Genomic DNA, 25,254 nt, shown 5'->3' with positions numbered 1-25,254 from the left:
TAGAAATACGGGCGGCGAGAAAAAGAGGGATGGAAGAGAAGAGAGAGGGAGAAAGAAACAACGCGATAGAAAGAGTCAGACAGAGAAAGAGAGAGGGAGACAGAAAGAGTTAGTAATAGGATGAGTCAAGGACAGGGTGATGGAGAGAGAGAGACAGAGATAGGAAGAGAGTGTGATAGTGAGAGAGACAGGGAGAGGGTGATAGAGTGAGAGAGACAGGGAGAGGGTGATAGAGTGAGAGGGACAGGGAGAGAGTGATAGAGTGAGAGAGACAGGGAGAGAGTGATAGAGTGAGAGAGACAGGGAGAGAGTGATAGAGTGAGAGAGACAGGGAGAGAGTGATAGAGTGAGAGAGACAGGGAGAGGGTGATAGAGTGAGAGAGACAGGGAGAGGGTGATAGAGTGAGAGAGACAGGGAGAGAGTGATAGAGTGAGAGAGACAGGGACAGAGTGATAGAGTGAGTGAGACAGGGAGAGGGTGATAGAGTGAGAGAGACAGGGAGAGAGTGATAGAGTGAGAGGGACAAGGAGAGGGAGATAGAGTGAGAGAGACAGGGAGAGAGTGATAGAGTGAGAGAGACAGGGAGAGAGTGATAGAGTGAGAGAGACAGGGAGAGGGTGATAGAGTGAGAGAGACAGGGACAGAGTGATAGAGTGAGAGAGACAGGGAGAGAGTGATAGAGTGAGAGAGACAGGGAGAGAGTGATAGAGTGAGAGAGACAGGGAGAGGGTGATAGAGTGAGAGAGACAGGGAGAGAGTGATAGAGTGAGAGGGACAAGGAGAGGGAGATAGAGTGAGAGAGACAGGGACAGAGTGATAGAGTGAGAGAGACAGGGAGAGAGTGATAGAGTGAGAGGGACAAGGACAGAGTGATAGAGTGAGAGAGACAGGGAGAGGGTGATAGAGTGAGAGAGACAGGGAGAGAGTGATAGAGTGAGAGAGACAGGGAGAGGGAGATAGAGTGAGAGAGACAGGGAGAGAGTGATAGAGTGAGAGAGACAGGGAGAGAGTGATAGAGTGAGAGAGACAGGGAGAGAGTGATAGAGTGAGAGGGACAAGGACAGAGTGATAGAGTGAGAGAGACAGGGAGAGGGTGATAGAGTGAGAGAGACAGGGAGAGAGTGATAGAGTGAGAGAGACAGGGAGAGGGTGATAGAGTGAGAGAGACAGGGACAGAGTGATAGAGTGAGAGAGACAGGGACAGAGTGATAGAGTGAGAGAGACAGGGACAGAGTGATAGAGTGAGAGAGACAGGGACAGAGTGATAGAGTGAGAGAGACAGGGACAGAGTGATAGAGTGAGTGAGACAGGGAGAGAGTGATAGAGTGAGAGAGACAGGGAGAGGGTGATAGAGTGAGAGAGACAGGGAGAGAGTGATAGAGTGAGTGAGACAGGGAGAGGGTGATAGAGTGAGAGAGACAGGGAGAGAGTGATAGAGTGAGAGAGACAGGGAGAGGGTGATAGAGTGAGAGAGACAGGGAGAGGGTGATAGAGTGAGAGAGACAGGGAGAGGGTGATAGAGTGAGAGAGACAGGGAGAGGGTGATAGAGTGAGAGAGACAGGGAGAGAGTGATAGAGTGAGAGAGACAGGGAGAGGGAGATAGAGTGAGTGAGACAGGGAGAGGGTGATAGAGTGAGAGAGACAGGGAGAGAGTGATAGAGTGAGAGAGACAGGGAGAGAGTGATAGAGTGAGAGAGACAGGGAGAGGGAGATAGAGTGAGAGAGACAGGGAGAGAGTGATAGAGTGAGAGAGACAGGGAGAGGGTGATAGAGTGAGAGGGACAAGGACAGAGTGATAGAGTGAGAGAGACAGGGAGAGAGTGATAGAGTGAGAGAGACAGGGAGAGAGTGATAGAGTGAGAGGGACAAGGACAGAGTGATAGAGTGAGAGAGACAGGGAGAGAGTGATAGAGTGAGAGAGACAGGGAGAGAGTGATAGAGTGAGAGAGACAGGGAGAGAGTGATAGAGTGAGAGAGACAGGGAGAGGGTGATAGAGTGAGTGAGACAGGGAGAGGGTGATAGAGTGAGTGAGACAGGGAGAGGGTGATAGAGTGAGTGAGACAGGGAGAGAGTGATAGAGTGAGAGAGACAGGGAGAGGGTGATAGAGTGAGAGAGACAGGGAGAGGGTGATAGAGTGAGAGAGACAGGGAGAGGGTGATAGAGTGAGAGAGACAGGGAGAGGGTGATAGAGTGAGAGAGACAGGGAGAGGGTGATTGAGTGAGAGAGACAGGGAGAGGGTGATAGAGTGAGTGAGACAGGGAGAGGGTGATAGAGTGAGAGAGACAGGGAGAGGGTGATAGAGTGAGAGAGACAGGGACAGAGTGATAGAGTGAGAGAGACAGGGAGAGGGAGATAGAGTGAGAGAGACAGGGAGAGAGTGATAGAGTGAGAGAGACAGAGAGAGGGAGATAGAGTGAGAGAGACAGGGAGAGGGTGATAGAGTGAGAGAGACAGGGAGAGAGTGATAGAGTGAGAGAGACAGGGAGAGGGTGATAGAGTGAGAGAGACAGGGAGAGAGTGATAGAGTGAGAGAGACAGGGAGAGGGTGATAGAGTGAGAGAGACAGGGAGAGAGTGATAGAGTGAGTGAGACAGGGAGAGGGTGATAGAGTGAGAGAGACAGGGAGAGAGTGATAGAGTGAGAGAGAGAGATACATAGGAAGAGAGTGTGATAAAGTGAGACAGATGGATAGAGAAACAGAAGGCAGCACAAAATGTAGAGACAGACAGTGTGTTGGGATATAACATCCAACTGTAGACCAGAAAAGTTTTCAGAGGGATTGGGGATTAAAATATTTGACAGTGATGACAGGATGTCGCACATTGACTGGGGTGGGGTGAATATTTACAGCTGGTGAACCTCACACCTGACAAGGCCGGATGGTAACTGTAGATTGGGCACGGACTGAATTCAGCTAGGGGCGGTATGGTGGACCTGTAAAGAAAGAACTTGCATTTCTACAGCACCTTTCACCACCTCAGGGCACCCTAAAGCGCTTTACAGCCAATGAAGTACTTTTTTTGAAGTGTGGTCACTGTTAAAATGTAGGAAATGCGGCAGCCAATTTGTGCACAGCAAGATCCCACAAACAGCACTGTGATAAATGACCAGATCATCTGTTTTTAGTGATGTTACCAGAACGGTACCAGGGATGAGGGACTTCAGTTATGTGGAGAGACTGGAGAAGCTGGGATTGTTCTCCTTAGAACAGAGAAGGTTAAGGGGAGATTTAATCGAGGGGTTCAAAATCATGAGGGGTTTTGATGGAGTAAATAAGGAGAAACTGTTTCCAGTGGCAGGAGGGTCGGTGACCAGAGGACACAGATTTAAAAGGTGATCAGCAAAAAAAACAGAGGCAACATGAGGAAACATTTTTTACGCAGCGAGTTGTTCTGATCTGGAATTCACTGCCTGAAAGGGCGGTGGAAGCAGATTCAATAATAACTTTCAAAAGGGAATTGGATAAATACTTGAATTGGACAAATTTTCAGCGTTATGGGGTAAAAGCAGGAGAGTGGGACTAATTGCAGGGCTCCCTCAGTACTGACCCTTGGACAGTGCAGCGCTCCCTCAGTACTGACCCTCCGACAGTGCAGTGCTCCCTCAGTACTGACCCTTGGACAGTGCAGCGCTCCCTCAGTACTGACCCTCCGACAGTGCGGCGCTCCCTCAGTACTGACCCTCCGACAGTGCAGCGCTCCCTCAGTACTGACCCTTGGACAGTGCAGCGCTCCCTCAGTACTGACCCTCCGACAGTGCAGCGCTCCCTCAGTACTGACCCTCCGACAGTGCGGCGCTCCCTCAGTACTGACCCTTGGACAGTGCAGCGCTCCCTCAGTACTGACCCTTGGACAGTGCAGCACTCCCTCAGCACTGACCCTCCGACAGTGCAGCGCTCCCTCAGTACTGACCCTCCGACAGTGCGGCGCTCCCTCAGTACTGACCCTCCGACAGTGCAGTGCTCCCTCAGTATTGACCCTTGAACAGTGCAGCGCTCCCTCAGTACTGTTCCTCCGACAGTGCAGCACTCCCTCAGTACTGACCCTCCAACAGTGCGGCCCTCCCTCAGTACTGACCCTCCGACAGTGCGGCGCTCCCTCAGTACTGACCCTCCGACGGTGCGGCGCTCCCTCAGTACTGACCCTCCGACAGTGCGGCGCTCCCTCAGTACTGACCCTCCGACAGTGCGGCCCTCCCTCAGTACTGACCCTCCGACAGTGCGGCCCTCCCTCAGTACTGACCCTCCGACAGTGCGGCGCTCCCTCAGTACTGACCCTCCGACAGTGCGGCGCTCCCTCAGTACTGACCCTCCGACAGTGCAGCGCTCCCTCAGTACTGACCCTCCGACAGTGCAGCACTCCCTCAGTACTGACCCACTGAGCCACGGTTGACACTATTGACACGATTGCCACTATTGTCACTATTGAGGAGCACAGCGGGAGCTGTTCACGCTGAGTTCACTCGGTGTTCATGTGTTAGCACTAATGCAGAGTGTGAAACCTGCGTTCTGCTGTTAGTGTCAAACTGCAGACACTGGTGGCCAGTTTTTATATAATGAATCGCTGGGACTGACTGATGAATTGTTGGGTCGGTGCTGGCGGAGGGAGTCTCATATTTCCTCTTAGCATCTCACACAACAATGCCGTGCCTCGGAGGAAGCGAGGCGGCAGTGTGTTCTCTCGCCTCTCGCCCTCGGTCACTCAGTCACCGGGGGCGGATACCAGCTGCTCTTTAATGTAATGTCCGTGCTGAGCTTTCACTGACAGGGCCGGATACAAAACCACTGAAACAACAGAAAAAATGGAGTCAAAAATGGGTTTTATTTTTCAAAAAATCAACAAGACTCGAGTTCATGAGGAAAATCTCACCTGAGAATCAATGGGTAATCCCAGTGAACAGATAGATAGAGAGAGGGATAGAGAGATAGACGGATAGAGATAGATAGAGGGATAGAGAGATAGACGGATGGATAGAGAGATAGATGGAGGGATAGAGAGATAGACGGATGGATAGAGAGATAGATGGAGAGAGAGATAGATGGATAGATAGATTAGATAGATGGAGAGATAGATAGACGGAGAGATAGATAGATAGAGAGATAGATGGATAGATAGATTAGATAGATAGAGAGATAGATAGACGGAGAGATAGATAGATAGAGAGATAGATAGATAGATTAGATAGATGGAGAGATAGATAGACGGAGAGATAGATAGATAGAGAGATAGATGGATAGATAGATTAGATAGATAGAGAGATAGATAGACGGAGAGATAGATAGATAGAGAGATGGACGGATAGAATGATAGATGGACGGATAGATAGATAGATAGATAGATAGATAGAGAGATGGACGGATAGATAGAGAGATAGATGGAGAGATAGATGGATAGACAGATAGATGGATAGATAGATGGATAGATAGAGAGATAAATAGATAGATAGATAGATAGATAGATAGATAGATAGAAAGACGGATAGATGGATAGAGAGATAGATAGACGGATAGAGAGATAGATAGATAGATAGATAAATAGATAGATAGAGAGAGAGCGATAGATGGATAGATAGATTGACGGATAGATAGAGATGGATGGATGGATGGAGATAGATAGATGGATAGATAGACAGACAGAGATAGACATAGATGGACAGGTAACAAGAGACAAACAGAGCGGTAGATTTAGTCGGGTATAGATCAATAAATACATAATTATTTGACATGGACAGTTAGTTTTCAGTGGCCTTTATACGGTATGGCTAAACCGCCACCTGTTATAAATGTCCCTGAATTGGAAAGTGCGTCAGTCATTTTTCTTCTGAGAGGAGACGTGAGGCATCGGTCTGGTCCCATGGTTAGTGGGAGATGTATTTTTATACGTAAGAGTAAAATTGCTGCTGTCAAAGAGTAGCAATCAAGTCCTTGTTTTTACAGAATGTCCTCAGAATCTCCAGTATGGTTAACAGGGTATCAGAAACCCCCGCTCCAGAGAATTGAGCCCATAATCTAGGCTGACACTCCAGTGCAGTAGTGAAGGAGATCCCACGGCCACTATTTGGAAACAGCTCAGGAGTTCTCCCCGGTGTCCTGGACAATATTCATCCCTCAACCAACATCACCAAAACAGATGATCTGGCCATTATCACATTACTGTTTGTGGGATCTTGCTGTGCGCAAATTGATGCTGCATTTCCCACCTTATAACAGTGACTACACTTCAAAAAGTACTTCATTGGCTGGAAAGCGCTTTGGGGTGTCCGGAGGCTGATTAAGGGGCTGGAGAAGTGTAAATTCTTCCTTTGTGTAGAGGCACTGTGGGGAAACATTTAGTGTACAAGTCCTGCTGATGTAGATTATTCCATTTACTGAACGACAGGAACTGCTGGCCCGGTTTACATGTTAGAAAAGTATCTTCAGACAATTGGCCCAGCAAACCTTGGATTTCTTTGAGTTCAGATATGAGCTGTCAGTGCGCTGTGCCCTTTCTGAATCATTTAGGAACCCAGTGGGATTCTGCAGGGCTGCTCTCATTCTCACCTCCGTCTCACTGTCTCGGGGACTGGGCTGTCTGTCTGCCTGTCTGTCTCTTTCTTATTCCCTCTCTCTCTGGGGCCAGGCTGTCCCTCTCTCTGTCTCTGTCTCTGTCTGTCTCTGTCTCTGGCTCTCTCTGTCTCTGTCTCTTTCACTGTCTCTCTCTTTCTGTCTCACTTTCTCTCTCTCTGCCTCTCTCTGTCTCTGCCTCTGTCTCTGTGTGTCTCTGTCTCTCACTCTCTGTCTCTCTCTGTCTCTCTCACTGTCTCTCTCTCTCTGTCTCGCTCTATCTCTCTCTGCCTCTCTCTCTCTCTGTCTCTCTCACTCTCTCTCTCACTGCCTCTCTCTCTCGCTGTCTCTGTCTCTCTGTCTCTCTCACTGTCTCTCTGTCTGTCTCTCTCTCTGTCTGTTTCTCTCTCTGTCTGTCTCTCTCACTCTCTATGTCTCTCTCACTGTCTCTCTCTCTCTGTCTGTCTCTCTCTCTGTCTGTCTCTCTCACTCTCTCTGTCTCTCTCTCTCTGTCTCTCTCACTGTCTCTCTGTCTGTCTGTCTCTCTGTCTCACTCTCTCTCTCACTGTCTCTCTCTCTGTCTCTCTCTCTCTGTCTGTCTCTCTGTCTGTCTCTCTCTCTGTCTGTCTCTCTGTCTGTCTCTCTCTCTGTCTGTCTCTCTCACTCTCTCTGTCTCACTCTCTTTGTCTCTCTCTGCCTCTCCCTTTCACTGTCTCTCTCTCTCTCTCTGCCCTTCTCTCTCTCACTGCTTCTCTCTCTGTCTGTCTCTCTTTTGCTCCCTCCTTCCAATATGCAGCTGTCGAGGACCTCAACATCTGGCAAGCTCTTTGAGTTGTGCTGTCTGTGGGCGTTGACCAATTCAGGAGAGCCTGTTCCCCCTCCAGCTGTGTCCCGATTCTGTTTATTGTCCTCTTAGGAAAAGGTAAAGTTACGATAATCATAGAACCTTACAGCACAGGAGGAGGCCATTCAGCCCATCATGCCAGTGCCGGATCTTTGAAAGCGCTGTCCAATTAGTCCCACAACCCAGATTTTTCCCCTAACCCTGCAAATCAGTTCCCTTCCAGTACATGTCTAATTGCCTTTTGAAAGTTCCTCTGGAATCTGCTCCCACTACCATTTCAGGGAGTGCATTCCAGATCTTAACAATGCTCTGTGTGAAAACATTCTCCTCATTTCCCCTCTGGTTCTTTTGCCAATTTTTAAAAATCTGTGTCCTCTGGTTACTGACCCTCCTGCCAAAGGAAACAATTTCTCCCTACTTGCTCCATCAAAACCCTTCATGATTTTGAACACCTCTATTAAATCTCCCCTTATCCTTCTCTGCTCTAAGGAGAACAATCCCAGCTTCTCCAGTCTCTCCACGTAACTGAAGTCCCTCATCCCTGGGACCATTCTGGTAAATCTCCTCTGCACCCTCTCCAAGGCCTTGACATCCTTCCTAAAGTGCGGTGCCCAGAATTGGACACAATACTCCGGCTGAGGCCCAACCAGTGATTTGTTAAGGTTTAGTATAACTTCCTTGTTTTTGTATTCAATGCCCCTATTTACAAAGTTTGTCAGCTGAGCTGGGTTAGTTATACAGTACCAGTTGGCTGTGCTCTCTCCTGAGTCAGAAGGTTATGGGTTCAAACCCCACGACAGACATGAGCACAAAAATATAGTTTGACACTTGGCTGCAATGCCCAGGGATGGTTGGAGGTGCTGCTTTTCCCGATGGGACATTAAACCTAGGGATCTGGGGGTACAGACACACAAATCACTGTCAGAAGCGATGCAGGTTAATAAGGCCATAAAAAAGCAAACCAAGTACTGGGCTTCATTTCTGGAGTGCTAGAATTGAAAAGCGGAGAAGTTATGTTAAACTTGTATCGAACCTTGGTTAGACCACACTTGGAGCACTGTGCACAGTCCTGATCGCCATATTATGAAAAGGATATAGAGGCACTAGGGACAGTGCAAAAAAGATTCACAAGGGTGATACCAGAACTGAGAGGATATACTTTTCAGGAAAGGCTGAACAGGCTGGGGCTCTTCTCTCTAGAAAAGAGAAGGCTGAGGGGTGACCTGATAGAGGTCTTTAAAATTATGAAGGGGTTCGATAGGGTGGATGTGGAGAAAATGTTTCCACTTTTGGAGGAGATCAGAACTAGGGGACCATAAATATAAAATAGTCTCTAATAAATCCAATGGGGAATTCAGGAGAAACTTCTTTACCCAGAGAGTGGTGAGAATGTGGAACTCGCTCCCACAAGGAGTAGTTGAGGTGAATAGTGTAGATGGATTTAAGGGGAAGCTGGATAAACACATGAGGGAGAAAGGAATAGAAGGATATGGTGATAGGGTGAGATGAAGTAGGGAGGGAGGAGGCTCGAGTGGAGCATAAACACCGGGATAGACCAGTTGGGCCGAATGGCCTGTTTCTGTGCTGTACAGTCGATGTAAATCTATGTAAACCAAGTCCTGCCTGACTAGGTAGGCATAAAGTCCCAGGGCACAGTTTGAAGGAGCCCTGCAGAGAGTTTGCTCCACCCTAGACAATATCCCTCTGCCAGAAACAGGCTGCCTGATCAATTGTTTTCTGTTTGTGGGATCTCGATGTGTGCAAACTAACGGCTGTGATTACCTGGACAACAACACTGACTATGCTTGAGTAGCAATCTATTAGTTGTAAAGTATTTGGGACATGCTTAGGATATAAGAGGCTATATAAATGCAAGTCATTTCCACCTTTACTGGTTCTGTACCGGAAATGCTGGGGGGGTGCGGTTAACAATTCCCGATTCCCAAAGACTCACTCAGATTGGTCATGGCTCAATATCCACTCCAAAAGGCAGAAAGTATCAGTTCAAATTCATTTACAAATGGGATAATTACACCGAAGCAGTTTATAGTAAGAGACTAGTGGTGTAATGCTTTCAAAGATTGAATCAGTCCATTAAAGTTTCAATATCTTCCTCAGAACATATTTCTTAGTCTAATAATCTGCAATGCTTTCAAAACTCAAACGGATCGAATCATTGGTCAATATGCATTTTACTTTACAATCCAATCACATGGTTCTGACTTTCATAAACTCCCTGATGCAATGTTTCAGGTCTGTAATATTCCTGCTTATTGAAGTCCAGGTGTCAAATATAGAAAGAGAATGACAGCTGAAAGCGTGCCTCTGAGCTGGGGATGGGGAGTATTGGAGGGGCTTTATGTCAAAATGAACCTTTCATGTCCCAGATGCTAAACTCGAGATATTAACTGCCTTCCTGTTGTGATTTCTTCTGGTGGGGCAGATTACCCGCTGCATAAGATTGACCTCCAAGTAATGTAGTGGTCATGTTACTGTTCCAGAAATCCAGACATCAGTTCAAACTCCACCACTGCAGTTTGGGAATTTGAATTCAATTTTTTAAAATCTGGTAATAAAAACACTGGTATCAGTAAAAGTGACCATGAAGCTGTTGGATTTCTATCTGATTGGAATCTACAAACAAAATATAAACTATTCCTTTAACGATCAATAATTTGATTTGTTTGAGTCCCAAGAAAAACCTAGAGCATGTGAAAGGCAGTGTTAAGATCTGCATGCATTTAACCATTTCAAAGACATAAGAAAGAACATAAGAAATAGGAGCAGGAGTAGGCCAATCGGCCCCTCAAGCCTGCTCCGCCATTCAATAAGATCATGGCTGATCCTCTATCTCAATACCATATTCCCCCTCTCTCCCCATACCCCTTGGTGCCTTCTGTGTCTAGAAAACACTTCTCCACGCTAAACTCCAAATCTACGGCTAGATTTGCTGCCTGTTCAGAATCAATGAGCAGAAATCTAGGCCATGATCCCCCTGGTGTGGACCTGTGAGCAGTCTTCCGCTGTGGGTCCAAACTCTCCAAGACTGGGTTCAAACTAATCAAGATCTTTCTGGCCCCAGTCTGAGTTGGACTTTGTTGCTTATTTTGGCTTCTTTTACTTTGATTGGACCATGTGTTTCTTTGCTATGTTAGTGGTGGCCTAAAATGGGCTGATTCTTGTGTGTTGTCTCTGGGGCAACCAGCATTGGTCCATCAAAAAAGGCCCAGTCTGAGTTGGACTGAACTCCAGGCCCCAGAGCTGTAACTTGCTCCACCGCTCAGTCAGTCCTACCGAGGTTTCCTTCAGGCTGAAAGCTCCTTTCATTCGCTCAAAGGTCAGGCATTCGATTCCCATCTGGAGAAACATCTACATTTCACTTAATAGGTCATCAGCTGGCGGTGTACACTGGGTAAGACCAGCAGCCACCTGATCAGATCACATTAACAAGCAATTATAGCCAATCAGAAGAGGCCTGTAGGTTGTCTGTCCAATGATGTGCTGCCATCGGAAAAATTCAGGGTCCAATTGCCCTGAAATCAAAATAATCAGAATGGTTATGAGACCTAACAGGGGAGAGAGGAGGCTGAAGGGGAGGGGGTAAAGGGAAATGGGAATAAAGGGATATAAGAACAAAGGAATATGGGAATGAAGGAATATGGGAATGAAGAGATATGGGAATAAAGGGATATGGGAATGAAGAGATATGGGAATAAAGGGATATGGGAATGAAGAGATATGGGAATAAAAGGATATGGGAATAAAGAGATATGGGAATAAAGGGATATGGGAATGAAGAGATATGGGAATAAAGGGATATGGGAATAAAGGGATATGGGAATAAAAGGATATGGGAATAAAAGGATATGGGAATAAAGGGATATGGGAATAAAGGGATATGGGAATAAAGGGATATAAGAACAAAGGGATCAGGGAACAATGGTTCTTGGAACAAAGGGATATGTGATTAAGATCACTGCTCGTGTGCAGGATGAACATTAACACTGACCGGTCAGGCCCAGCAGCCTCGTTCTGTGTTGTAATTCCGATGTTATTCTGTGTATGTGAGTGAACCGTGCTCTGCATTCTGGGAGTTGTAGTCTGACAAAAGATTAAATTTGGGAAGCCTATGACATTGGTCTAACGGGACAGCCCATCATTCAATGGACAGCACAGGAGGGGGGTCACAGAGGGTCGCTGCTCTCAGTCCCAGTTCTCCAGAAAGATTTAGCTTTGTCCCTGTTAGAAATGTGAACATTTATTTAAATTGGTACAGTACATAGTAAATCAGCATCAAGAAGCCAAGGGTTAATAATACTGAGACACTGTGGTTGTATTGTTATAACGAATATTTCAGCTGAACGACAGGATTAGGGGGCTTTTGGTAACAAATACCTGGGAGGTGATTAGTCACCGTTTAAAGTGTTAATGGAGTTCAGGGACAACATAGACTGGCGCACACACACCCTCACACACCCCCACACACACCCTCTCACACACACCCTCACACACACCCTCACCCTCTCACACACACACACCCTCACACACCCTCACACACACTCACACACCCTCTCACACACACCCTCACACACACCCTCACCCTCTCACACACACACCCTCACACACACTCACACACCCTCTCACACACACCCTCACACACACCCTCACCCTCTCACACACACACCCCCTCACACACCCTCACACACACCCCCTCACACACCCTCTCACACACACCCACACACACCCTCACACACACCCTCACCCTCTCACACACACACCCCCACACACACCCTCTCACACACCCACACACACACACCCTCACACACACCCACACACACCCTCACACACACACCCTCACACACACTCACACACACACACCCTCACACCCTCACACACACACCCACACACACCCCCACACACACACCCTCTCACACACCCACACACACCCTCAAACACACCCTCACCCTCTCACACACACACCCTCACACACACACCCTCACACACCCTCTCACACACACCAACACACACCCTCACACACACCCTCACACACACCCTCACCCTCTCACACACACACCCTCACACACCCTCTCACACACACCCTCACACACACCCCCTCACACACCCTCTCACACACACCATCACACACACCCTCACACACACCCTCACACACCCTCTCACACACACCCACACACACACCCTCACACACACCCACACACCCTCACACACCCTCACCCTCTCACACACACACCCTCACACACACCCTCTCACACACACACCCACACACACACCCACACCCACACCCTCACACACACCCTCACACACACACCCTCACACACACACACCCTCACACACACACACACACACCCTCACCCTCTAACACACACCCACACACACCCTCACACACACCCTCACACACCCTCTCACACACACCTTCTCACACACACCCACACACACCCTCACCCTCTCACACACACCCTCACACACACCCTCACACACACACACCCTCACACACACCCTCACACACAAACACACACACCCACACACACCCTCACCCTCTCACACACACCCACACACACCCTCACACACACCCTCACACACCCTCTCACACACACCCTCTCACACACACCACACACACCCTCACCCTCTCACACACACACCCTCACACACACCCTCACACACCCTCACACACACACACCCTCACACACACACACACACACACACCCTCACCCTCTCACACACACACCCTCACACACACCCTCACACACCCTCACCCTCTCACACACACCCACACACACCCTCACCCTCTCACACACACCCTCACACACACCCTCACACACCCTCTCACACACACCCTCTCACACACACCCACACACACCCTCACCCTCTCACACACACCCTCACACACACACACCCTCACACACACCCTCACACACAAACACACACACCCACACACACCCTCACCCTCTCACACACACCCACACACACCCTCACACACAAACACACACACCCTCTCACACACACCCACACACACCCTCACACACAAACACACATACCCTCACACACACCCTCACACAGACCCACACACACCCTCACACACAAACACACACACCCTCACAAACACCCACACACACACCCTCACACACACCCACACACACCCTCACACACAAACACACACACCCTCACACACACCCACACACACCCTCACACACAAACACACACACCCTCACACACACCCTCACACACACACACCCTCACACACATCCTCACACACACCCTCACACACAAACACACACACCCTCACACACACCCTCTCACACACACCCTCACACACACACACACACACACACCCTCACACACAAACACACATACCCTCACACACATCCTCACACACACCCTCACACACACCCACACACACCCTCACCCTCTCACACACACCCACACACACCCTCACACACAAACACACACACCCTCTCACACACACCCACACACACCCTCACACACAAACACACATACCCTCACACACACCCTCACACAGACCCACACACACCCTCACACACAAACACACACACCCTCACAAACACCCACACACACACCCTCACACACACCCACACACACCCTCACACACAAACACACACACCCTCACACACACCCACACACACACCCTCACACACATCCTCACACACAAACACACACACCCTCACACACAAACACACACAGCCTCACACACACACCCACACACACCCTCACCCTCTCACACACACCCACACACACCCTCACACACAAACACACACACCCTCACACACAAACACACATACCCTCACACACACCCTCACACACACCCACACACACAAACACACACACCCTCTCACACACACCCTCACACACAAACACACACACCCTCTCACACACACCCTCACACACAAACACACACACCCTCACACACACCCTTATACACAAACACACACAACCCGCCCCCACACACACCCTCACACACAAACCCTCACACACACCCTCATACATAAACCCTTATACATACACAAACCCTCACACACACAGACAGAAGCCCTCACACCACACAAACACAAACCCTCTCAAACTCACTCACCCTCACATACACATACACACATCCTCAAACACAAACCCTCACATACACACACAAACACGCACACATACACACACATAGATAGACACACATATACACTCACACATATACACATGTATATACACACTAGTTGAAATATTACTCGTCTCTCACATACTTGCATTGTAAATGGTTTAATTTGGCTGATTTAAGTATAAAATTTAAAGCTGTCACTTGGTTTTCTCTCATCAAATTAATCAGAATGAAATTCTGTGGATAGAGGAAGTGATGTTCTTTCACCCTGGGTCTGTGTCCTCCAGTTATTTAGAAAAGGGTGTAACTGTAAATCGATGTAAAATCACAAGGTACAGAAGTGAAAGTGGGTTTGAAATGAAATGTGGAGATATAGAAACTTTTTACTCATAAACTTTCTGACGCTGTACAAGTCAATCATAAAAAACCCATTGCTTGGTAATATATACAATATAGTGAGTGTTCATAAACTGGGGAGTACCTGGGAGTGTTTGATGGGACAGTGTAGAGGGAACTTTACTCTGTATCTAACCCTGTACCTGCCCTGGGAGTGTTTGATGGGACAGTGTAGAGGGAGCTTTACTCTGTATCTAACCCTGTACCTGCCCTGGGAGTGTTTGATGGGACAGTGTAGAGGGAGCTTTACTCTGTATCTAACCCTGTACCTGCCCTGGGAGTGTTTGATGGGACAGTGTAGAGGGAGCTTTACTCTGTATCTAACCCTGTACCTGCCCTGGGAGTGTTTGATGGGACAGTGTAGAGGGAGCTTTACTCTGTATCTAACCCTGTACCTGCCCTGGGAGTGTTTGATGGGACAGTGTAGAGGGAGCTTTACTCTGTATCTAACCCTGTACCTGACCCTGGGAGTGTTTGATGGGACAGTGTAGAGGGAGTATCAAAGTATACGTTGATCTGATGAGGAAGTTATGCTGCCATTGCATCAAGTTATTGTGACATGATGCAGAATTGTGCAATAATGTGAGTACGAGAGACTTCAATCAGTTTCAGTAGCTGAGTCTTTCTGTAATGGTGGCCTCACACTGGGTTTAGACCGAGTTCACAATGTAAGACTTTGGATTGTGGTTTTGGATGATGGTGAAGGACTCCCACATCTGTGAAACTGGTTTCATGGAATGAAAGTTCATATTTTGTGCTTGATGCAAGTCTGGACAATCTCATCCCAGTTCCTCGTTGGCACAGCCGATACCCTACTCCTGCAGTCGGCCACCTCACTGAGAACAGCTCAAGGAGCGGCAGGACAGAGTAGGGATAATGGGCAGATACTCAAAGAGGCTGGATGTGACCAGTGGTGCCCCACAGGGATCAGTGTTGGGGCCTTAACTATTCACCATATTTATTCGCGACTTAGATGACAGGACAGAGAGCCGCATATCCAAATTTACCGATGACACAAAGATAGGCAGCATTGTAAGCAGTGTAGGTGGAAGCATAAAATTACAGAGAGATATTAATAGATTCAGTGAATGTGCAAAACTGTGGCAAATGGATTTCAATGTAGGCAAGTGTGAGGTCATCCACTTTGGACCTAAAAAGATCAGAGTACTTTCTAAATGGTGAAAAGCTTGAAACAGTGGAGGTCCAAAGAGACTTAGGGATCTGTGTACACAGATCATTAAAATGTCATGGACTGGTACAGAAAATAACTGAAAAGGCAAATGGAATGCTGGCCTTTATATCTCGAGGACTAGAGTACAAGGGGGCAGAAGTTATGCTGCAGCTATACAAAACCCTGGTTAGACCGCACCTGGAGTACTGTGAGCAGTTCTGGGCACCGCACCTTCGGAAGGACATATTGGCCTTGGAGGGAGTGCAGCGTAGGTTTACTAGAATGATACCCGGACTTCAAGGGTTAAATTACGAGGCGAGATTACACAAACTAGGTATGTATTCCCTGGAATTTAGAAGATTAAGGGGTGATTTGAATTAAATTTTCAAGCTATTAAGGGGAACTGATAGGGTAGATAGAGAGAAACTATTTCCACTGGTTGGGGAGTCTAGGATTAGGGAGCATAGCCTAAAAATTAGAGCCAGGACTTTCACAACATTTCTACACGCAAAGGGTGGTAGAAGTTTGGAACTCTCTTCCGCAAAGGGCAGTTGATACTAGCTCAATTATTAATTTTAAATCTGAGATAGATAGATTTTTGTTAACCAAAGGCATTAAGGGATATGGGGCTAAGGAGGGTGTATGGAGTTAGGTCACAGATCAGCCATGATCTCACTGAATGGCGGAACAGGCTCGAGGGGCAGAATTAAACCCTGATTAGGTGAACAATAACACCTCAAACACATTCCCACGCTAACCCGTCTTAATCTAGAATGTAATGCGTTCAGATTAGAACACCTGATCCATTCTACAAAACAAACCTTCTGGATCAGAACAGATCGCAGGCCACTGCATATCCGTCGTGATCTGATGGGATGGAGACCTGTATCCAATAGTCTGAAATATCCATCTAATATCTGGGAGTGTTTCCTGTTTTAAAGTTCCCCAAGGACTGAGTGAAAGAAACTGGAGTAATGGACAGGGATGAGGAGATGGTACACTCTCCTCTGAAATTAAATACAATGGGTATGAAATGGGCCAAAGGGGATCAAATGGGTCAAAGGGGATTAAATGGGTCAAAGGGGATCAAATGGGTCAAAGGGGATCAAATGGGTCAAAGGGGATTAAATGGGTCAAAGGGGATCAAATGGGTCAAAGGGGGTCAAATGGGTCAAAGGGGAACAAATGGTCCAGAATAGGCAAAAATTGGATCATTCTTTGAACAATCTTGCGATCTCTGGTTCTATCTGCACAGTTTAGTTGGTTAGGTGTGTGAACTACAGATTGAATCAGGTTAAAGCTGATTAAAAGCACAATTCATTACTTGGAAACCCTGATTCGTTTTAAACCATTAAAAGGGCGGGATCCCCAAACCGAGTCATTGTTCACTACACAAACTCGAATTTCCTGTTTCTGGAAACCGGCAGAGACTGCGGAAACCAGAAGTGATGTTGATCACAGTTTAATGTATCCGGTGTCTGGTGCAAATTTGCATCTTTCACCGGAGGCATTTTCAGCAATTTGTTCTGTGACTCTTCCGAATTCTCTCCGGGTTAGCCCATCCCTGGATTCCTCTCGCCAGCCGCTGGTACCTTTACGGGCGGCACAAACCGGATGAAAGTTGTAGTCACGCCAACCAGGCGTTTGTGACTCCAGAGAGTTATTTTATTGCAGCCCATAGACCCTTGCAGCTGGCACCATAACCTGACCAGGGCTGGACCAACGTATTGGGACAGCTAAACGCAATTCCTGCAAGGTGACAGCAGCCCTCGTTCATTGACTTTCAAGATCACAGGCTCTTCTCAGGGGATAAAATACATTCTTCAGTTACCCAATCAATCTCAATCCTGCTCATCAATGACTGGATCCTTCCAACTCCAGCGAGTTAGCAAACCAAGGCATCGCTGCTTAATAACTGAGAGGCAAGTGTGCCTTCACCGGGGTACGGGGCTGATGGGGAAACACCTGGTGATCTCTGAGACTGGGCCCCTCACCTGGTGCCCTGCACTCTGAGACTGGGCCCCTCACCTGGTGCCCTGCACTCTGGGACTGGGCCCCTCTCCTGGTGACCTGCACTCTGGGACTGGGCCCCTCACCTGGTGCCCTCCTCCCTGGGACTGGGCCCCTCACCTGGTGCCCTCCTCCCTGGGACTGGGCCCCTCTCCTGGTGCCCTGCACTCTGGGACTGGGCCCCTCACCTGGTGACCTGCTGTCTGGGACTGGGCCCCTCACCTGGTGCCCTCCTCCCTGGGACTGGGCCCCTCACCTGGTGCCCTCCTCCCTGGGACTGGGCCCCTCTCCTGGTGCCCTGCTCCCTGGGACTGGGCCCCTCACCTGGTGCCCTCCTCCCTGGGACTGGGCCCCTCACCTGGTGATCTATGAGACTGGGCCCCTCACCTGGTGCCCTGCACTCTGGGACTGGGCCCCTCTCCTGGTGATCTCTGAGACTGGGCCCCTCACCTGGTGCCCTGCTCTCTGGGACTGGGCCCCTCTCCTGGTGACCTGCACTCTGGGACTGGGCCCCTCACCTGGTGCCCTCCTCCCTGGGACTGGGCCCCTCACCTGGTGCCCTCCTCCCTGGGACTGGGCCCCTCTCCTGGTGCCCTGCACTCTGGGACTGGGCCCCTCACCTGGTGCCCTCCTCCCTGGGACTGGGCCCCTCACCTGGTGATCTCTGAGACTGGGCCCCTCACCTGGTGCCCTGCACTCTGATACTGGGCCTCTCACCTGGTGACCTGCTCCCTGCGACTGGGCCCCTCACCTGGTGACCTGCTGTCTGGGACTGGGCCCCTCACCTGGTGCCCTGCTCTCTGATACTGGGCCTCTCACCTGGTGACCTGCTCCCTGGGACTGGGCCCCTCACCTGGTGACCTGCTGTCTGGGACTGGGCCCCTCACCTGGTGCCCTGCTCTCTGATACTGGGCCCCTCACCTGGTGCCCTGCTCTCTGATACTGGGCCCCTCACCTGGTGCCCTGCTCCCTGGGACTGGGCCCCTCACCTGGTGACCTGCTCCCTGGGACTGGGCCCCTCACCTGGTGCCCTGCTCCCTGGGACTGGGCCCCTCACCTGGTGCCCTGCTCCCTGGGACTGGGTCCCTCACCTGGTGCCCTGCTCCCTGGGACTGGGCCCCTCACCTGGTGCCCTGCTCCCTGGGACTGGGCCCCTCTCCTGGTGCCCTGCTCCCTGGGACTGGGCCCCTCACCTGGTGCCCTGCTCCCTGGGGCTGGGCCCCTATCCTGGTGCCCTGCTCCCTGGGACTGGGCCCCTCTCCTGGTGCCCTGCTCCCTGGGACTGGGCCCCTCACCTGGTGCCCTGCTCCCTGGGACTGGGCCCCTCACCTGGTGACCTGCTGTCTGGGACTGGGCCCCTCACCTGGTGCCCTGCTCCCTGGGACTGGGCCCCTCACCTGATGCCCTGCTCCCTGGGACTGGGCCCCTCTCCTGGATCCCTGCTCCCTGGGACTGGGCCCCTCACCTGATGCCCTGCTCCCTGGGACTGGGCCCCTCTCCTGGAGCCCTGCTCCCTGGGACTGGGCCCCTCACCTGATGCCCTGCTCCCTGGGACAGGGCCCCTCTCCTGGAGCCCTGCTCCCTGGGACTGGGCCCCTCTCCTGGAGCCCTGCTCCCTGGGACTGGGCCCCTCTCCTGGAGCACTGCTCCCTGGGACTGGGCCCCTCACCTGATGCCCTGCTCCCTGGGACTGGGCCCCTCTCCTGGAGCCCTGCTCCCTGGGACTGGGCCCCTCACCTGATGCCCTGCTCCCTGGGACTGGGCCCCTCTCCTGGAGCCCTGCTCCCTGGGACTGGGCCCCTCACCTGATGCCCTGCTCCCTGGGACTGGGCCCCTCTCCTGGAGCCCTGCTCCCTGGGACTGGGCCCCTCACCTGATGCCCTGCTCCCTGGGACTGGGCCCCTCCCCTCAATGTCCTGAGAAGAATTTCTGCCATGATCTGGATGATGAGAGGAGCTGTAGTGTTGTTGGGAATTATCTCAAGCCAACACATGTTTCACTCTCAACATTAATCATCTCTTAAAATAGTCACAGGCAGCGGTCAAACCACAGATGAACTGAACTGTTGACAGGAGCTCTGTGGGATTCCACTGCAGATGGTTGCACAGTGAAACAAGTCACAATGTTTGCATGGCCTCAGTACATCCCAGTTGTAGTGTTGAAGACTTGTGCTCCAGAACTAGCTGCGCCTCGAGCCAAGCTGTTCCAGTACAGCTACAACACTGGCATCCACCCGACAATGTGGAAAATTGCTCAGGTATGTTCTGTCCACAAAAAGCAGGACAAATCCAATCCAGCCAATTACCGCCCCATCAGTCTACTCTCAATCATCAGCAAAGTGATGGAAGGTGTCGTCGACAGTGCTATCAAGCGGCACTTACTCACCAATAACCTGCTCACCGATGCTCAGTTTGGGTTCGGCCAGGACCACTCGGCTCCAGACCTCATTACAACCTTGGTCCAAACATGGACAAAAGAGTTGAATTCCAGAGGTGAGGTGAGAGTGACTGCCCTTGACATCAAGGCAGCATTTGACCGAGTGTGGCACCAAGGAGCCTGAGTAAAATTGAAGTCAATGGGAATCAGGGGGAAAACTCTCCAGTGGCTGGAGTCATACCTAGCACAAAGGAAGATGGTAGTGGTTGTTGGAGGCCAATCATCTCAGCCCCAGGGCATTGCTGCAGGAGTTCCTCAGGGCAGTGTCCAAGGCCCAACCATCTTCAGCTGCTTCATCAATGACTTTCACTCCATCATAAGGTCAGAAATGGGGATGTTCACTGATGATTGCACAGTGTTCAGTTCCATTCGCAACCCCTCAGATAATGAAGCAGTCCGAGCCCGCATGCATCAAGACCTGGACAACATCCAGGCTTGGGCTCATAAGTGGCAAGTAACATTCGCGCCAGACAAGTGCCAGGCAATGACCATCTCCAACAAGAGAGAGTCCAACCACCTCCCCTTGACATTCAATGGCATGACCAGCCATATAAATACTGTGGCTACAAGAGCAGGTCAGAGGCTGGGTATTCTGACTCCCCAAAGCCTTTCCACAATCTACAAGGCACAAGTCAGGAGTGTGATGGAATACTCTCCACTTGCCTGGATGAGTGCAGCTCCAACAACACTCAAGAAGCTCAACACCATCCAGGATAAAGCAGCCCACTTGATTGGCACCCCATCCACCACCCTAAGCATTCACTCCCTTCACCACAGGCACACAGTGGCTGCAGTGTGCACCATCCACAGGATGCACTGCAGCAACTCGCCAAGGCTTCTTCGACAGCACCTCCCAAACCCGCGACCTCTACCACCTAGAAGGACAAGAGCAGCAGGCACATGGGAACAACACCACCTGCACGTTCCCCTCCAAGTCACACACCATCCCGACTTGGAAATATATCGCCGTTCCTTCATCGTCGCTGGGTCAAAATCCTGGAACTCCCTTCCTAACAGCACTGTGGGAGAACCGTCACCACACGGACTGCAGCGGTTCAAGAAGGCGGCTCACCACCACCTTCTCAAGGGCAATTACAGATGGGCAATAAATGCCGGCCTCGCCAGCGACGCCCACATCCCATGAACGAATAAAAAAAAAATGTGGAATCTGTGAACAGCGATGGCCGTTTCCCTCAACTTCCTGCTCACCCCAACAGGATAAGCTCCTACACTTGGTGATTCGTACTGAGAGCAACTCCATCTTAAAGGGTCCACTAGGGACAGATGCTTGACCATCTTAGAGTCGGTGTCTGTGGGACCCGTACCCCAGTGAGAGTCGGTGTCTGTGGGACCCGTCCCCCAGTGAGAGTCGGTGTGTGTGGGACCCGTACCCCAGTGAGAGTCCGTGTCTGTGGGACCCGTACCCCAGTGAGAGTCGGTGTCTGTGGGACCCGTACCCCAGTGAGAGTCGGTGTGTGTGGGACCCTGTGACCCAGTGAGAGTCGGTGTGTGTGGGACCCGTATCCCAGTGAGAGTCGGTGTGTGTGGGACCCGTACCCCAGTGAGAGTCGGTGTGTGTGGGACCCGTACCCCAGTGAGAGTCGGTGTGTGTGGGACCCGTACCCCAGTGAGAGTCGGTGTGTGTGGGACCCGTACCCCAGTGAGAGTCGGTGTCTGTGGGACCCGTACCCCAGTGAGAGTCGGTGTGTGTGGGACCCGTACCCCAGTGAGAGTCGGTGTGTGTGGGACCCGTACCCCAGTGAGAGTCGGTGTGTGTGGGACCCGTACCCCAGTGAGAGTCGGTGTGTGTGGGACCCGTACCCCAGTGAGAGTCGGTGTCTGTGGGACCCGTACCCCAGTGAGAGTCGGTGTGTGTGGGACCCGTCCCCCAGTGAGAGTCGGTGTGTGTGGGACCCGTCCCCCAGTGAGAGTCGGTGTGTGTGGGACCCGTACCCCAGTGAGAGTCGGTGTGTGTGGGACCCGTACCCCAGTGAGAGTCGGTGTGTGTGGGACCCGTCCCCCAGTGAGAGTCGGTGTGTGTGGGACCCGTACCCCAGTGAGAGTCGGTGTCTGTGGGACCCGTACCCCAGTGAGAGTCGGTGTGTGTGGGACCCGTACCCCAGTGAGAGTCGGTGTCTGTGGGACCCGTACCCCAGTGAGAGTCGGTGTCTGTGGGACCCGTACCCCAGTGAGAGTCGGTGTCTGTGGGACCCGTACCCCAGTGAGAGTCGGTGTGTGTGGGACCCGTACCCCAGTGAGAGTCGGTGTGTGTGGGACCCGTACCCCAGTGAGAGTCAGTGTCTGTGGGACCCGTACCCCAGTGAGAGTCGGTGTGTGTGGGACCCGTACCCCAGTGAGAGTCGGTGTGTGTGGGACCCGTACCCCAGTGAGAGTCGGTGTGTGTGGGACCCGTACCCCAGTGAGAGTCAGTGTGTGTGGGACCCGTACCCCAGTGAGAGTCGGTGTGTGTGGGACCCGTACCCCAGTGAGAGTCGGTGTGTGTGGGACCCGTACCCCAGTGAGAGTCGGTTATTGTGTGAATGTCAGATAATGCCCCGATCTGGATGTGAACAGTCTCTCACCCTCTCTGTTCCCATTCCATGTTCAGGAAGCTCTTTCCGTTGTCAGTGAGGATCATGCTCTCTTCGAGTCCTCGTACGCAGCATCACACCTGATGAAGTCAGAGATACCGTCCAGTGATTACGGTCAGACGGGGAAAGGGAGTCCGGAGGTGGGAGAGCAAGACTGGATCAACCAGACGAGCAGGGTAACCGTGAAACGGGAGGTTGAGCAGGTGAACGGTACAAGGTACGGCAGAGAACGAGTGAACCCGCCTGGCGACACCACAGGGAATGTGCAATATTGGACAAAGTGTGAGTCCCTCACTGATCTCACACTGAGTCCGGGAAAAGTCAGCAACTCAGACGAGTGAACTGACAGAGATCGACACACTGAACCACACAAAATCATTTCAAAACAGGAATAACACAGACAGCCTCAATCAATCTCACCCTCACACCCTCCGACCACCTCCCTCAATCCCACCCTCACACCCTCCGACCGTCTCCCTCAATCCCACCCTCACACCCTCCGACCGTCTCCCTCAATCCCACCCTCACACCCTCCGACCATCTCCCTCAATCCCACCCTCACACCCTCCGACCACCTCCCTCAATCCCACCCCCACACCCTCCGACCATCTCCCTCAATCCCACCCTCACACCCTCCGACCACCTCCCTCAATCCCACCCCCACACCCTCCGACCATCTCCCTCAATCCCACCCTCACACCCTCCGACCACCTCCCTCAATCCCACCCCCACACCCTCCGACCATCTCCCTCAATCCCACCATCACACCTTCCGACCACCTCCCTCAATCCCACCCTCACACCCTCCGACCGTCTCCCTCAATCCCACCCTCACACCCTCCGACCATCTCCCTCAATCCCACCCTCACATCAACCGACCACCTCCCTCAATCCCACCCTCACACCCTCCGACCACCTCCCTCAATCTCACCCTCACACCCACTGACCGTCTCCCTCAATCCCACCCTCACATCAACCGACCACCTCCCTCAATCCCACCCTCACACCCTCCGACCGTCTCCCTCAATCCCACCCTCACACCCTCCGACCGTCTCCCTCAATCCCACCCTCACACCCTCCGACCACCTCCCTCAATCCCACCCTCACACCCTCCGACCATCTCCCTCAATCCCACCCTCACACCCTCCGACCATCTCCCTCAATCCCACCCTCACATCAACCGACCACCTCCCTCAATCCCACCCTCACACCCTCCGACCACCTCCCTCAATCTCACCCTCACACCCACTGACCGTCTCCCTCAATCTCACCCTCACACCCTCCGACCACCTCCCTCAATCTCACCCTCACACCCACTGACTGTCTCCCTCAATCTCACCCTCACACCCTCCGACCACCTCCCTCAATCCCACCCTCACATCAACCGACCACCTCCCTCAATCTCACCCTCACACCCTCCGACCACCTCCCTCAATCTCACCCTCACACCCACCGACCATCTCCCTCAATCTCACCCTCACACCCACTGACCGTCTCCCTCAATCCCACCCTCACACCCTCCGACCATCTCCCTCAATCCCACCCTCACATCAACCGACCACCTCCCTCAATCCCACCCTCACACCCTCCGACCACCTCCCTCAATCCCACCCTCACACCCACTGACCGTCTCCCTCAATCCCACCCTCACACCCACCGACCATCTCCCTCAATCCCACCCTCACACCCACCGACCACCTCCCTCAATCCCACCCTCACACCCTCCGACCATCTCCCTCAATCTCACCCTCACACCCTCCGACCGTCTCCCTCAATCCCACCCTCATACCCTCCGACCGTCTCCCTCAATCTCACCCTCACACCCACTGACCGTCTCCCTCAATCCCACCCTCACACCCACTGACCGTCTCCCTCAATCTCACCCTCACACACACTGACCGTCTCCCTCAATCCCACCCTCACACCCACTGACCATCTCCCTCAATCTCACCCTCACACCCACTGACCGTCTCCCTCAATCTCACCCTCACACCCACTGACCGTCTCCCTCAATCTCACCCTCATACCCTCCGACCATCTCCCTCAATCTCACCCTCACACCCACTGACCATCTCCCTCAATCTCACCCTCACACCCACTGACCGTCTCCCTCAATCCCACCCTCACACCCACTGACCGTCTCCCTC

The 25,254-nt window shown here is 51.5% G+C and overlaps 1 pseudogene; it reads left to right on the top strand.

Moving 5' to 3' along the window:
• LOC137306266 (retroviral integration site protein Fli-1 homolog) overlaps positions 1-25,254 on the top strand; it is a 72,727-nt pseudogene that overhangs the window by 10,658 nt on the left and 36,815 nt on the right.

Source organism: Heptranchias perlo, chromosome 42, assembly GCF_035084215.1.
Source record: "Heptranchias perlo isolate sHepPer1 chromosome 42, sHepPer1.hap1, whole genome shotgun sequence".
Lineage (NCBI taxonomy): Eukaryota > Metazoa > Chordata > Chondrichthyes > Hexanchiformes > Hexanchidae > Heptranchias > Heptranchias perlo.
The sequence above is the reverse complement of the archived record's forward strand: the minus strand, read 5'-3'. Positions and strand labels throughout refer to the sequence as shown.